The sequence below is a fragment of the Myotis lucifugus genome, unplaced genomic scaffold (assembly GCF_000147115.1).
Source record: "Myotis lucifugus unplaced genomic scaffold, Myoluc2.0 scaffold_602, whole genome shotgun sequence".
NCBI classification, from domain to species: Eukaryota; Metazoa; Chordata; class Mammalia; order Chiroptera; family Vespertilionidae; genus Myotis; species Myotis lucifugus.
The window spans coordinates 186,826-199,280 of record NW_005871650.1 but is presented as its reverse complement, the minus strand read 5'-3'; positions in this window follow the sequence as shown (position 1 = coordinate 199,280).

Sequence of the window (12,455 nt, the reverse complement as noted above, 5' to 3'; positions counted from 1 at the left end):
AAAATTATCTTTTAAGTTGGTAATTAATTGAAAAATTATCACCACATTAAGTCTAGTTAACATTCATCACCACACATAATTAATTTTTTTGTTTTTTGTGATGAAAACTTGTAAGATCTAATTATTATGATATATATACCTGAAACATATCAATTATTTTAATAAAAAAGTAAGAAGTCTTTTAAAAATATATTTGATGAAAATAAAAAATATGAGGTAATCATAGCAATCACTATTATGTCTTTTTATAATTCAGGAAATTGTAACTGAAATAAATTAAAAGAACTTTCTCCTCCAGGGTCACACAACCAGTGACCTTATGTCAAGTGAGACATAAAGCAAAGTTTTCTGATTATGCCTAGTATAATCTCATTGTCAAATGGACTTCCATGTAAATATACTATAATATTGCTAGGAAGAAGAGCTCTCATCTCCACCTTAGCAGGATATTCTTGACTAAAGCATTGCTTATATTGAATAAACCCAGGATCTATAAATTTATCAGCCAGGGCTCCTTCTGTCTGTATCAACGTATTCAGTCCTGATACAAAGTCTGTGAGATGGTACTGAAAAAATTAAGGTTTACAAAAGATAATTTACTTGAACTAGGTTCACATATGAGATGTAGTTGAACTAGATTCACGTAGTAGGGATAGAACCAAGATTCCTGTCTAGCAAGCCTGAGTGTACATCCTGCGTTCCTAACCTAACCACTACTCTCTAGGACAGTGATGGCGAACCTTTTGAGCTCGGCGTGTCGGCATTTTGAAAAACCCTAACTTAACTCTGGTGCTGTGTCACATATAGAAATTTTTTGATATATATAGAAATTTTTTGATATTTGCAACCATAGTAAAACAAAGACATATTTTTTATATTTATTTTATATATTTAAATGCCATTTAACAAAGAAAAAAAAATGAGTTCGCGTGTCATAGGTTCGCCATCACTGCCTAGGCCTTTCCATTGGGTACAGAAAAGAAAATTTCTAGAAATTATCTAAAATCCTTCCAAATTCTGAAAATATATCTTTTTCCAAGTATTGTGATTATGAAGTGTTTTTTTTTAATTAATTTAAAATGTGACATGTTTAGGTTCATAAAATAATGCTTTTTCTTTAAAGAGATTCAAGGATCAAAATAAATCACATTAAGTTACAAGAATACCTATGTATTATAAGAATCCAAAGAATATATTTGTAAATAGGTTAAAAGAGTAATTACATGTCAAGTTTTCAAATGTTCTTCTACACTAATTAGAAATTAAACAAGAAAAGATATTCTTCCAACAAGCTCTTGATCCTTATATATTGCTTAACTATATTTAAATTACGTTGGAAAAATGTTAAGGAGAGACAAACCACACTTTATACTCCATTATGAAAACTCAAGGAGAAGAACAATAATGGTAAAATGATTAATATTTGTCAATTTATATTTATTTATTTTGCAATCCCAAAATATGATAAACGTGGATATCACATGGTTAGAAGTAGATTTTTGATAATGACACATAATGATCCTGGCAATAGCACACAAGAAATGGTAATGTTAAAATAGCAAAAGAAATAAAAATAAATAAATTCATTTAATATTAAATGACTAAGGAACAGTATTGTTTTATCTTCTTTAGTATAATAGGAGTTTCAAAACATTGAATCTTATTGATAGCTGCTTTTCTTACTTATTACACTTACTCAATAACATTTAACCTGAAAAATGACCTTATTTTAAATTATCAATGTTCTTGAGAACATATTAGATCTTAAATTTTGAAATATTTAAAAACCTTACACACATGTACATGTATGCTTGTACAAATAAATAATTTGTGAATAGTTCTAATAAATGGTTCAAAAAGAAATATTTAAATTGGACATTTTGGATTATTTTTCTGAATAAAAGCTTTTTCTATAAAATATGCTACAAATGTTTGTATTACTCTCTTGTCTGTAACCAATAATTTTAAAACTCAAAACTAAATAATTCATTTACTTTTTCTTGACTTGTGTACTAGATTTTGCTCTAATCTATGTTTTATGCCAAATTAATCTGAGTTGTACATAGTTTATGTCAATTCATATACATTCTGACTATAGACATTTCTGGAAAAAATGTGATTTTATCACTCATTGAAACCATTCATTTTCTTTAATAAAGTTTATTACCAAATGATAATTTTATATATTTTGTATGTTTGAGATGAAGAAAATGATGTGGAACTATTGAAACAGACTTTTTCAAAATTTCATTTATCTTGATTTTTCTTCATCTAGAATGTGATGACATTTTCTGCAGATGTGAAGAATATCAAGTAAATATATAGACATATATATGATATATTAATGAACCAATGACAACAGAAATGCAGCTATATTTATATTTGAATACTGGTCATTTTTTCAATTCTATTGAACATCCTTAAATATAGTCATATCTATTTTTTATAAATGGAAACATTAAATATTATATAAAGGCAGTATGCATTTATCTTTAAGATTGAAAGCCTTTAGAAACATGATGTTCAATATAAAGAAAACACTTTTTTTCAGTTAACTGTTGCCTTGAGCACTAATAAAAAAAATGAGCCCTGCCAGCTTGGCTCAGTTGTTGAGCCTTGACCTATGAACCAGGAGGTCATGGTTCAACTCCCAATCAGGGCATAAGCCTAGGTTGCAGGCTCAATCCCCGTGCAGAAGGCAGCAGATCAATAGTTCTCTCTCATCATTGATGTTTCTGTCTCTCTCTCCCTCTCCCTTTCTCTCTGAAATCAATAAAATATCTTTTTTTTTAAAGATAGTGATCACCACTCTGTCATGTCTTAGAGCAAGCTACTGAATTCTCTATTGAACTTCAATGATTTAAATTCAGTTTCTAAATTGGTTATTTATATTTTCAAAATTCACCCAAACAACTGTGTTTTTTTTTAAATGCCAACATTATATTTATAAACCGAGTTCTTAAAAATGTAAACCGATAGAACTTTATTGACTGTAACCTTAAAAAATTGATTTTTCCTTTTATAATATTTAATTAATCCTTAGATAACAGGTCAGAAATTTATGGGCCTCACAGATAAGGGAAAAACAATCAGAATATATAGATAAATTTTATATTAAGGCACATAAGTGCTCAAAATCATGAAGAAGCTAAGTTTGGCCAAACAAATAAATAAATAACATGGATTTTAGATATTTAGAATGTGATTACATCTTTAACTTCTCTTGTAAGTATAGAAGGCTAAGACTGGTTGCTAGGAAAGAAAGAAAATTCACAAATACCTGACAAATACTTTTGGAGAGAAAAATATATAGATAATCTTTATATACATGTTACTTATATATGCCCATATATGTATAATAATGTCTTATTTCTCTCCTAAAAACAATTGTCAGATATTGTAGGGCATTTGCTTGTATGTAATATATTTGTTTTCTATCAAATTCATGGCAGAGAAAATAGATTGGAGTTTTAAACTACTGTGGTATCCCAGAAAGAAATTCCATGTATTTTGTATTCTTTCCTCACTAATAAGAATAAATAATTAAACTATTTTGTGTCATCAAGAACTAATTTGAACTTAGTTGTGTTATGTTTTAGAAAAGTATACAGCTACATGACATGATGATTTGACAAGATTATTTTGAAGACAAATCTCAATCATTCCAATTTAAACTTATTCTTTAATTAGTGCTGGCATTGGGGCTATGAGGATGAGCACCACTGCCTTCTCAATATATTCTTCAATGAAAATTGAATTTGATGATGTTATTGATCATTTTGCAAATGACAAAAAAAATGCTATCCTGCTAAGGACATACTGATTATAATTGAATATAAAAATACAAAATATTATAAAGTCCTTTATATTGGAAATAATAATGTCATAGACTTTTATAGTGCCTTTTATAGTAGAAATTGAACATTCTTTTTTTTAATATATTTTACTGATTTTTTACAGAGAGGAAGGGAGAGAGTTAGAGAGTTAGAAACATCGATGAGAGAGAAACATCGATCAGCTGCCTCCTGCACATCTCCTACTGGGGATGTGCCCGCAACCCAGGTACATGCCCTTGACCGGAATCGAACCTGGGACCTTTCAGTCCACAAGCCGACGCTCTATCCACTAAGCCAAACCGGTTTCAGCAGAAATTGAACATTCTTAATTTGTAGTTTGGGTTGAACTAGAAAGATAATATAAGAAAGATGGTATCTGTATATCTAAAAATTGATTTGCTATTTGCTTATTATGAGCTAACTAGTAGCCCTGTGCACGAATCTGTGCGCCAGTAGCTCTCTGTGGGGTCTGGCCACTCCACGCCCGCTTTGCAGAGGTTTTCCGCAGCCCAAAGGCCCTCCTCCATGGCTGGACGCAGAAAGGCCCCCCTCACCCCCCGCTGCTCCGTGCCTGCTGGCCAGAGGCCCTCCATGGCCAGGTGGAACGCTTGCCGCGGCGACAAAGCAAGCATTCTGCCAGGCTGCTCACGCTGCCCGCTCTCAGCGGCCACCTCCCCAGGACTGGGGGACTCCAGGAGGGCTGAAAGGACTGGGCGCCACTATGTTGTGGCTATGGGCACCACCATCTTTGCGACGGAGTGACGGTTAATTTGCATATTACCCTTTTATTAGATAGGATTGGTGAAAGTCACTTTTAAAAGAACAGAATGGGCATTTCAAAAAGCATGGGGCTGAACACTACTGGGACCTTGCGCTAAGTGAATCTGTGGTGGAGTCTCCTGACTGAGACTACTGCCAGTCCTTGCCTCCACCCTCTTGCCTATGTCTCTTCAGTCCTCTCCCTTATTCTACTTCCCAGCCCAGCCCACTTGTGTGTGTGATCTCAGAACTGTGCCACGCTGACATTGGGACAAAGAGAGAACACATTGCTCTCTTCCCCTGTCAGCCTGGTGCTGCCCTTTACTCCCCTTATGTGCATATGATTAAAGAGTTACTTAAAAAAAAAAAAAAGAACAGAATGGGAAACTCCAGCACATTTTAAATATTTTGAATTTATGCATCATTTTAAAAGTATACAACTACTATAATATTGTTAGGGTAGTATTTAGAACAAAAGTTCATGGATATTCTAAATAAATTTTAAAAGATTGACAAGCTGAAAATTAAGTATCCAAAGCAAACTGTTGCTGAGGAAAATCAACTGAAAGAAATCAATGAGTGTAAAATTGTATTGGAGCAAATTACATGCTTTAACTAGAGTCTGGCTTCTATCTTAGGTTGACAACCTTATCAAAATCTTTTCTGTGAACTTAGGCTTTAAACTCTTTCAGAAAAGCAAATACATGTACATATGTTTTCCAGCTTTGAAAAATAAGCTTTATTTCCAAGAGCAGCTACTAAGTCATTTTTTGTTTGTTTGTGTGTATGTTTTGGTAGTATAGAAGTCAATTATTTTTTATCAAATACTGGATTACAAAATTCACTGGAAAAGAGAAACAAACTATATAAGTTCTGTGATGATGTAATAAGTGTAATGGGTATTTAGAAAATAAAATTTTTCTTGAGAAAATGATAGAAAGTATATTACAGAAAGTGACGGTTTAACCTGGAATTAAAAAACAAAACTTTTATTAATAAGCTAATAAATATAGGAACATCTAATAAATGATTCATATGCAAATATTTAAAAATAGTTATACTAAAATGCAATATTTGAAGAATTAAAGTCATCATAGAATTCTAAGACATTTTTTAGCTTTTCAAAATATATCTATACTAAAGCATACATTATAAAATTATCTTGATGACCCAATTATGCAACTAAATTCCCCTATCAATATCTCAATATATGTGAGATTAAGTGATACAGAACTTGTCTTTCTCCGACTGGCTTATTTTACTTAGCATAATACTCTACAGGTCCCTTTATTCTGTCTCAAAGGGTAAGAGATCCTTCTTTTTTTACAGCTGCATCATTATATTTTTAACCAAAATATTTGTTAACCAAAAAATAAAAGAATAGATTTCAATTTAAAAATTTTTAGTACTCATAAAATATGAATAGGATAAAAATAATAAATTTTATAGTAGAAAAAACAGTATTTTACATAGATTTTATTGCCCTTGTCATGCTATCTGTCTGAACAAATTACTACTCTAAATGTTTATTTAAAAAATACAGCAAGTACACACATGTACACCCACAATTAATAATGCAATATACCTGTAGTTAAAAGATAGTTAGTGGTTATATATCATATAGCAATAAGTTTATAAGAAGTTAGTTGAAAAATGCAGGTTGGTCAGTGGAGAGATTTATTTTTATCTAAATCCTGTACATGAAACCTTGGCCAAAAATCACATGACTCACTAATTCAAGGAGGAGGAGCTATGCAATTCTATGTTCCAAGAAAAAGAAGAGAAATAGACTGGAGTGAACTTAAATACAGTATTTATTGTTATTTCCTCTCCCCTTCCCCCCGCCCACCCCGCCTTTTTAAAATACAAGACCTCTTTCTAGCATGTAAAGGGTAAATGCCCGGGGGACTCATCTTTTATTAAAAGATTTGGTATTCCTGCCCTAGCTGGTTTGGTTCAGTGGATAGAGCATCATCCTGCTGACTGAAGGGTCCTGGGTTTGATTCCAGTCAAGGGCATATGCCTGGGTTGCTGGCTCAATCCCCAGTGTGGAGCATGCAGGAGGCAGGTGATCAATGATTCTCTCTCATCATTGATGTTTCTATCTCTCTCTCCCTCTTTGAAATCAATAAAAATATATTTTAGAAAAATTTTTGGTATTACTTTTCACCAGGAAAAAGCAGTATAATCAGAAGCTAACATAATAAGCAGAAATGATAAGGTAAAGAAATCCTCCTATATAATAAAAGGCTAATATGCAAATCAACTGAACAGCGGAACGACTGGTCACTATGATGCACACTGACCACCAGGGGGGCAGATGCTCAACACAGAGCTGCCCCCTGGTGGTCAGTGTGCTCCCACAGGGGAGCACCGCTCAGCCAGAAGCCAGGCTCACTGCTGGTGAGTGCAGTGGTGATAGCGGAAGCCTCTGCCGCCTTCGCAGCAGCACTAAGGATGTCTGACTGACAGGGAGTGGGCCCAAACCATCAGTTGGACATCCCCTGAGTGGTCTCAGACTGCAAGAGGGCGCAGGCTGGGCTGAGGGATGCGCGCCCGCCCCCCCACCGAGTGCATGAATTTCATGCACCGGGCCTCTAGTAATACATAAAATAGAATGTGAGAAATTAGGTGTTGGCTGGAAAAGATGGATTTAAATGTGAACAAAGAAAGATCACCTAGAACAGGTCATGACACTTAGAATATGTGCAAAAGTTATTTATTTATTTATTTTTGTTTTGTTCTTATTTTCTTAAAAATTGGACACTCTAGCCCTAGCAGTTTTAGCTCAGTAGATAGAGCATCAGCTTACGGACTGAAGGGTCCTGTGTTCCATTCTGGTCAAGGGCATGTGCCTCAGTTGCAAGCTCAATCCCCAGCCCTGGTCTGGGTGCGTGCGAGAGGCAACCAATTGATGTGTCTCCCTCAAATGGATGTTTCTCTCTCGGTGTCTCTCCCGCTCCCTTCCTCTTTCCCTAAAAATTAATTGAAAAATATCCTCAGGTGAGAATTAAAATAAAATAAAAAAGGATTGGACACTGTCAGTGTCCTCTAAGAACATCATGATCATCTATAATTGCAATTGACTGCCTGAAACTACATTTAATTTATGTCCAATTGAGGCCTGCTATACTATGATTTTTGTACCTACATGACATTTATGTATCCCTTTTTGAAAATAAACTTTCCATCTTTCTGTGGGATCCTTGCAAACAAAAGACATGGATTAAGTTGTCATGACTCTAGTTTTCATGTGTGCATTCTAAATCCTTCAGACTTCTAATGTTGTGTCTTAAAATAATTGACTCAAAATACCAGGAAAGGGGTAAGATTCCATAAGCCATCTCAAGTCCTGTCAGAATAGTCACATCCTTAAAATATACTTTAAATTATAAAGGAACACACCAGTTTAATAATCCCAAATATTATCTGTGACACAGAGATTTCTAAGTATACTGTTGGTTGTGGATAGCTTCTTGGGGTTGCATGATGGAGGCAATAGTCTAGAGTTCAGGTTGTCAAACCCCAGCTATAGAAGAAATAGGAATAAAGTGAAACAGGTTACTAGCCATGCTGATTATCATCAGAGGTCAATTAAAGGTGACCTGCATCAGGTGTCACAGGCCTTAATTAACATAGACATTGTAACACTCAGAACACGCCTGTGACTTTTTCATTGAATTTTGGTGTCATTTGTGAGGTTGAGGGAGGTGAGAAAAATTTCAAAAAGAGTAAACTTGCTTTTGGAGGAGGAGTCATTTTGAGAGAACAATTTCTAGTTAAAGATAAAATTTGAGAAGGGAAGTGATATTAGTGGAAGAAAGAGAAGTATGGTTAGATTAAGACACAAAGAATAAAAAGACGGGAAGGAGAGAACAGAGAATTATGTTAGTGAATGTGTGCCTGGAAAGTGTAATCTATAACATTCTAATCGGTTACTGTCCAACTGTGGGTACCCATCTCCATCCCCCTGATCCCATCTACTAAATCGGTGCCCTTCTTCCTGCTTTTGTGGGTTTGTTTGTTTTAAATAGATCATGCCTACTTATTGACTTTCTTTGGGAAACTGCCCCAGGGCTGCAAAAAAACAACAAACAAACAAAATAACACAACATTCCCCACCTGGAGACAACCAAAGTGCCTGGGAGTTCAAATTCCTAAAAAAACTCAAAAAATGTATGACATAACAGTAAACAAAAGACAAATTATAACACTGATTCTTAAAAATATTGTTGTTTCTTTACTTTGAATCCTACCATCTTCCCTGGAAGTTGATTTTATTTTACATTCTTCTACATTCTTCAGTAGAATTGTATTGCCAACTTCTGAAGTTACATGTGTGAGAACAAATCTTTTATAGGTTTCTTTTCTTTCATGATTTTCTTAGAAGACATTGTCAATAGGGACAGGGACAGCTGCTTGTTCATCACCTTTTTCATTTATTTATTTTTCTGTTTAATATTAAAGAATTTAATATTTTTATGCATCGTGTTATCTCTGGAAAGCATACCGAAGAGAGCTTCCTAAAAATAGTTTGGTTTAAGCTAAGAAAGCATAAATAAAGCGATGTGTTATAATGAAGAATGCAAAGGAAAAAGGATACACAATAGACTTCTAAATATATTCTGGTTTTGTGTATATCCAGCTGAAACTTAATCTCATGAAATCTGTCTGAATGTCTTAGAACATTACCGTGTAAGTGCGATTTTTCTTAAGCCAAGTTTGTTTCATTTACAGAACTTATAAATTCCTTACTCTGACATAAGCTCATTTAGAGGCTATTTGTTCCTATGAATTTCTGCCATGCTTCATTGAGATTTGGCCCTGATGCCTATATTTTGAGATAGTTTGTTTGAAGAAGATATACTCAAATGGGCCGAGATTGAATAGCTGCATTATTAAGAAAGAATTCCCAAATAATTAGTCATAGTTTTCTTTCAGTATTTAATTCTAATTTCAGTTGTTATGAGAATTATAGTTATACTTGATAGTAATTATTTTCCCTATATATACACTAGTATGTCCAATTTTACTTTTTTTTTTAACTAGGAGACTTTTTTTTTAATCCTTACCTGAGGATATATTTCCATTGATTTTTAGAGAGAGTGGAAGAGAGAGGGAAAGCCAGAGAGAAATATTGATGTGAGAGAAACACATCAATTCATTGCCCCAGGGAAGAGCCTGCAACCTAGGTACATGCCCTTGACTAAGGACGAACCTGGGACTCTTCAGTCTTCAGGCTGATGCTCTATCCACTGAGTCGAAATGGCCAGGGCCAATTTTACATTTTAACATTTAGAAAATTCTATTCATTCTCTTTCTCTCCCTCTCCCTCTCATTTCCCCCACCCTCTTTCTCTCTCTCTCCTTCCTGTGCAGGCAATTCATACATTAGCTCAATTTTTTTCAATTCACTGGATCCCTTCTCATCCTTGATAATTCAAGGTGATTTTTTTTCTCTGATCAGAACATACACAGCTCTGAAATGTGCATTTGCCAACATACATAGCTCTAAAGGACTCTATTATTGTTATAAAAACATTTTAGAAAATTCATATCTGCTCTTACTACTGAATCATTGTCATTGAAGACAATATAGAGTATTGTTGAGTTTCCCAAAGATAATTAACAGGTCAACACAATTTGTCATTGCTAAATCATTTAACAAAATATATTATTTTCTTGTTAGTCCTTGTATCTCCACAACTTTATCAAAGATCAACACAGTAATATTTAGTTCTCCCAGCGAGCTTAAATTCCCTGAATGTAAAACGTAGCACATGTTCATATTTTATAGCATTGCCCATTTTGGAAGCATATGTTACATATATAAAAAATTTTAATAGTAATTTTATCCTTAGTAAAAATGTTTTTAATTTGCAAAATAGTATCCTGTGCATATTAAACTAGTTCTTATAATAAAACGATTGTTTTTAAGGGCTTTTTTTTATCCCTTTGCTATTTAACTGATTATTACAACACATCTATCAGATTAGGCAAAAGGGAACAATCCATTAATGCTGCCTTGGAAAATTATGCTCATTTTGAAATTCACACTCTCCCAGAAAGTGCAATCAAAATAAATTACCCTACTTAGCCTATTAGTTGATTTTTGGACTACTTTGCAGGATTCTCTCTCTAGGTTTTTATCATTGACTTTACAAGAAAATTGAATTTAGATGTTATAGTTCATGCCTTTACTACACAGGAATTAACACTTCCCACACCCCCATCGTGCATTCTAAATACCAGAGCACTTCACTTAATAACACTTCAGTTTAACATGCCTCTTCATGGTCATTGAGGGAATATGACTAAATTCAATCAGGAACACACAAGGATTCCTATGAACTAGATTAAACCACTTGGTTTTCAAATTCTTTTGAACAGATAAAACTAAAGAATATTTTTAAAATAACTTTAGTGTTGACCATACAATGCCATTATTACTATATAATGTAAAAATGTGAAATAATATCATACAGAGTTATTCTCCCTCACTGAACAAACGAGTTTGTAAAATTTAGTTGCCATTGTTACTAGGGAAATTGAATTTCACATGGAAAAGAATGGCTTTATTTAACCAGTCAGTGAAAAAAATCTAAGTGATGGGACTGATTTTAAAGGAAATCTATTCTAATTACTTATTTCATCTTTGTACTGTTATTTCTCTTCTAAAAATTTCCTACTAAGTTTATGTTTGAATACCAGTAATAGTAGGGACTTAGTAGTTTTCAAGAAAGCCTATTCTATAACTAAAATATTATTAGAAATAATTTTATAAGTATATTTATATGATTTTTAAATTTTGATTTCCACATTCTTCAGAAGCTATAAATCTGGAATCACAGAGAATAAACTTAATGTAGTACGCACAGACACCATCAAACACATAAAGAAGCATCATATATGTAAATTCCTATCTAACCACAAAATAGTTGAGCTGCAAAATTAAACGTTCAAATATGGTTCTAACTATGGGTTTATAGATAGAACAACTGAGGAAGAAAGATTTTTCTCAACACACTAGCATTAAATACTATGAAAAATATTTATAAAAATCTGAACGTTGCTAATTTTTTATTTGTTCTACTTTCTATGTAGATCTGAATGAAAAAGATGTTGAAAAGTCATAAAACAAATAGAACCTTTAACTCTGTATAGTTTTTCCTACATGAACAAACAATTATTAGGAATTCTCTAATAACCATACAAAAAAGTTACAGTAGGAATATTTTTTAAAAATTATGTTACATAAAATGATTCATTGTTAACTAGTTAATAAGTGGTGATGATGGAACATACAGAGAGACCAAATTTGGTTAAGCGAAGAGAAAAAATTTTAACAATAAGAATAATCTGCAGATAGACTATATCTCATAGAGTAATTTATTTTTTTTTACTTGAAGTTTTTAAAAATACTTTATGTTCAAGTGATATGAATTTGGGAAAAGAGAGAGTTGAGTCAAATTGCCTGGATGATTTGCTTAAATAAAGTGTGCTTAAAATAGGATCCACCTGGCCCATTTTAAGCAATATTATAAATATCTGTATATGTGCATTTTCTTTTTTCATATAGGAAGGGACAGTGGCTTTTAATACTCTCAAAGGGCTCAGCAATACATACATACCAACGTTTCTATCTCTACCTATCTCTCTAACCAAAAAGAGAGGAAGCAAAAATGCTTGCAACTGGTGAATTGGCATACTAAAATTATTGTATAATTATTTATATTATTTCCTTCTCAAAAATTCATTTAAAAATGAAGAAAATAGAGATCGGATAGACAAAATGGAATTTTAGATATTATTAAATTACAGGGGCATTTTTTTTAATTTAGGATTTTATGTTATTTTTTAA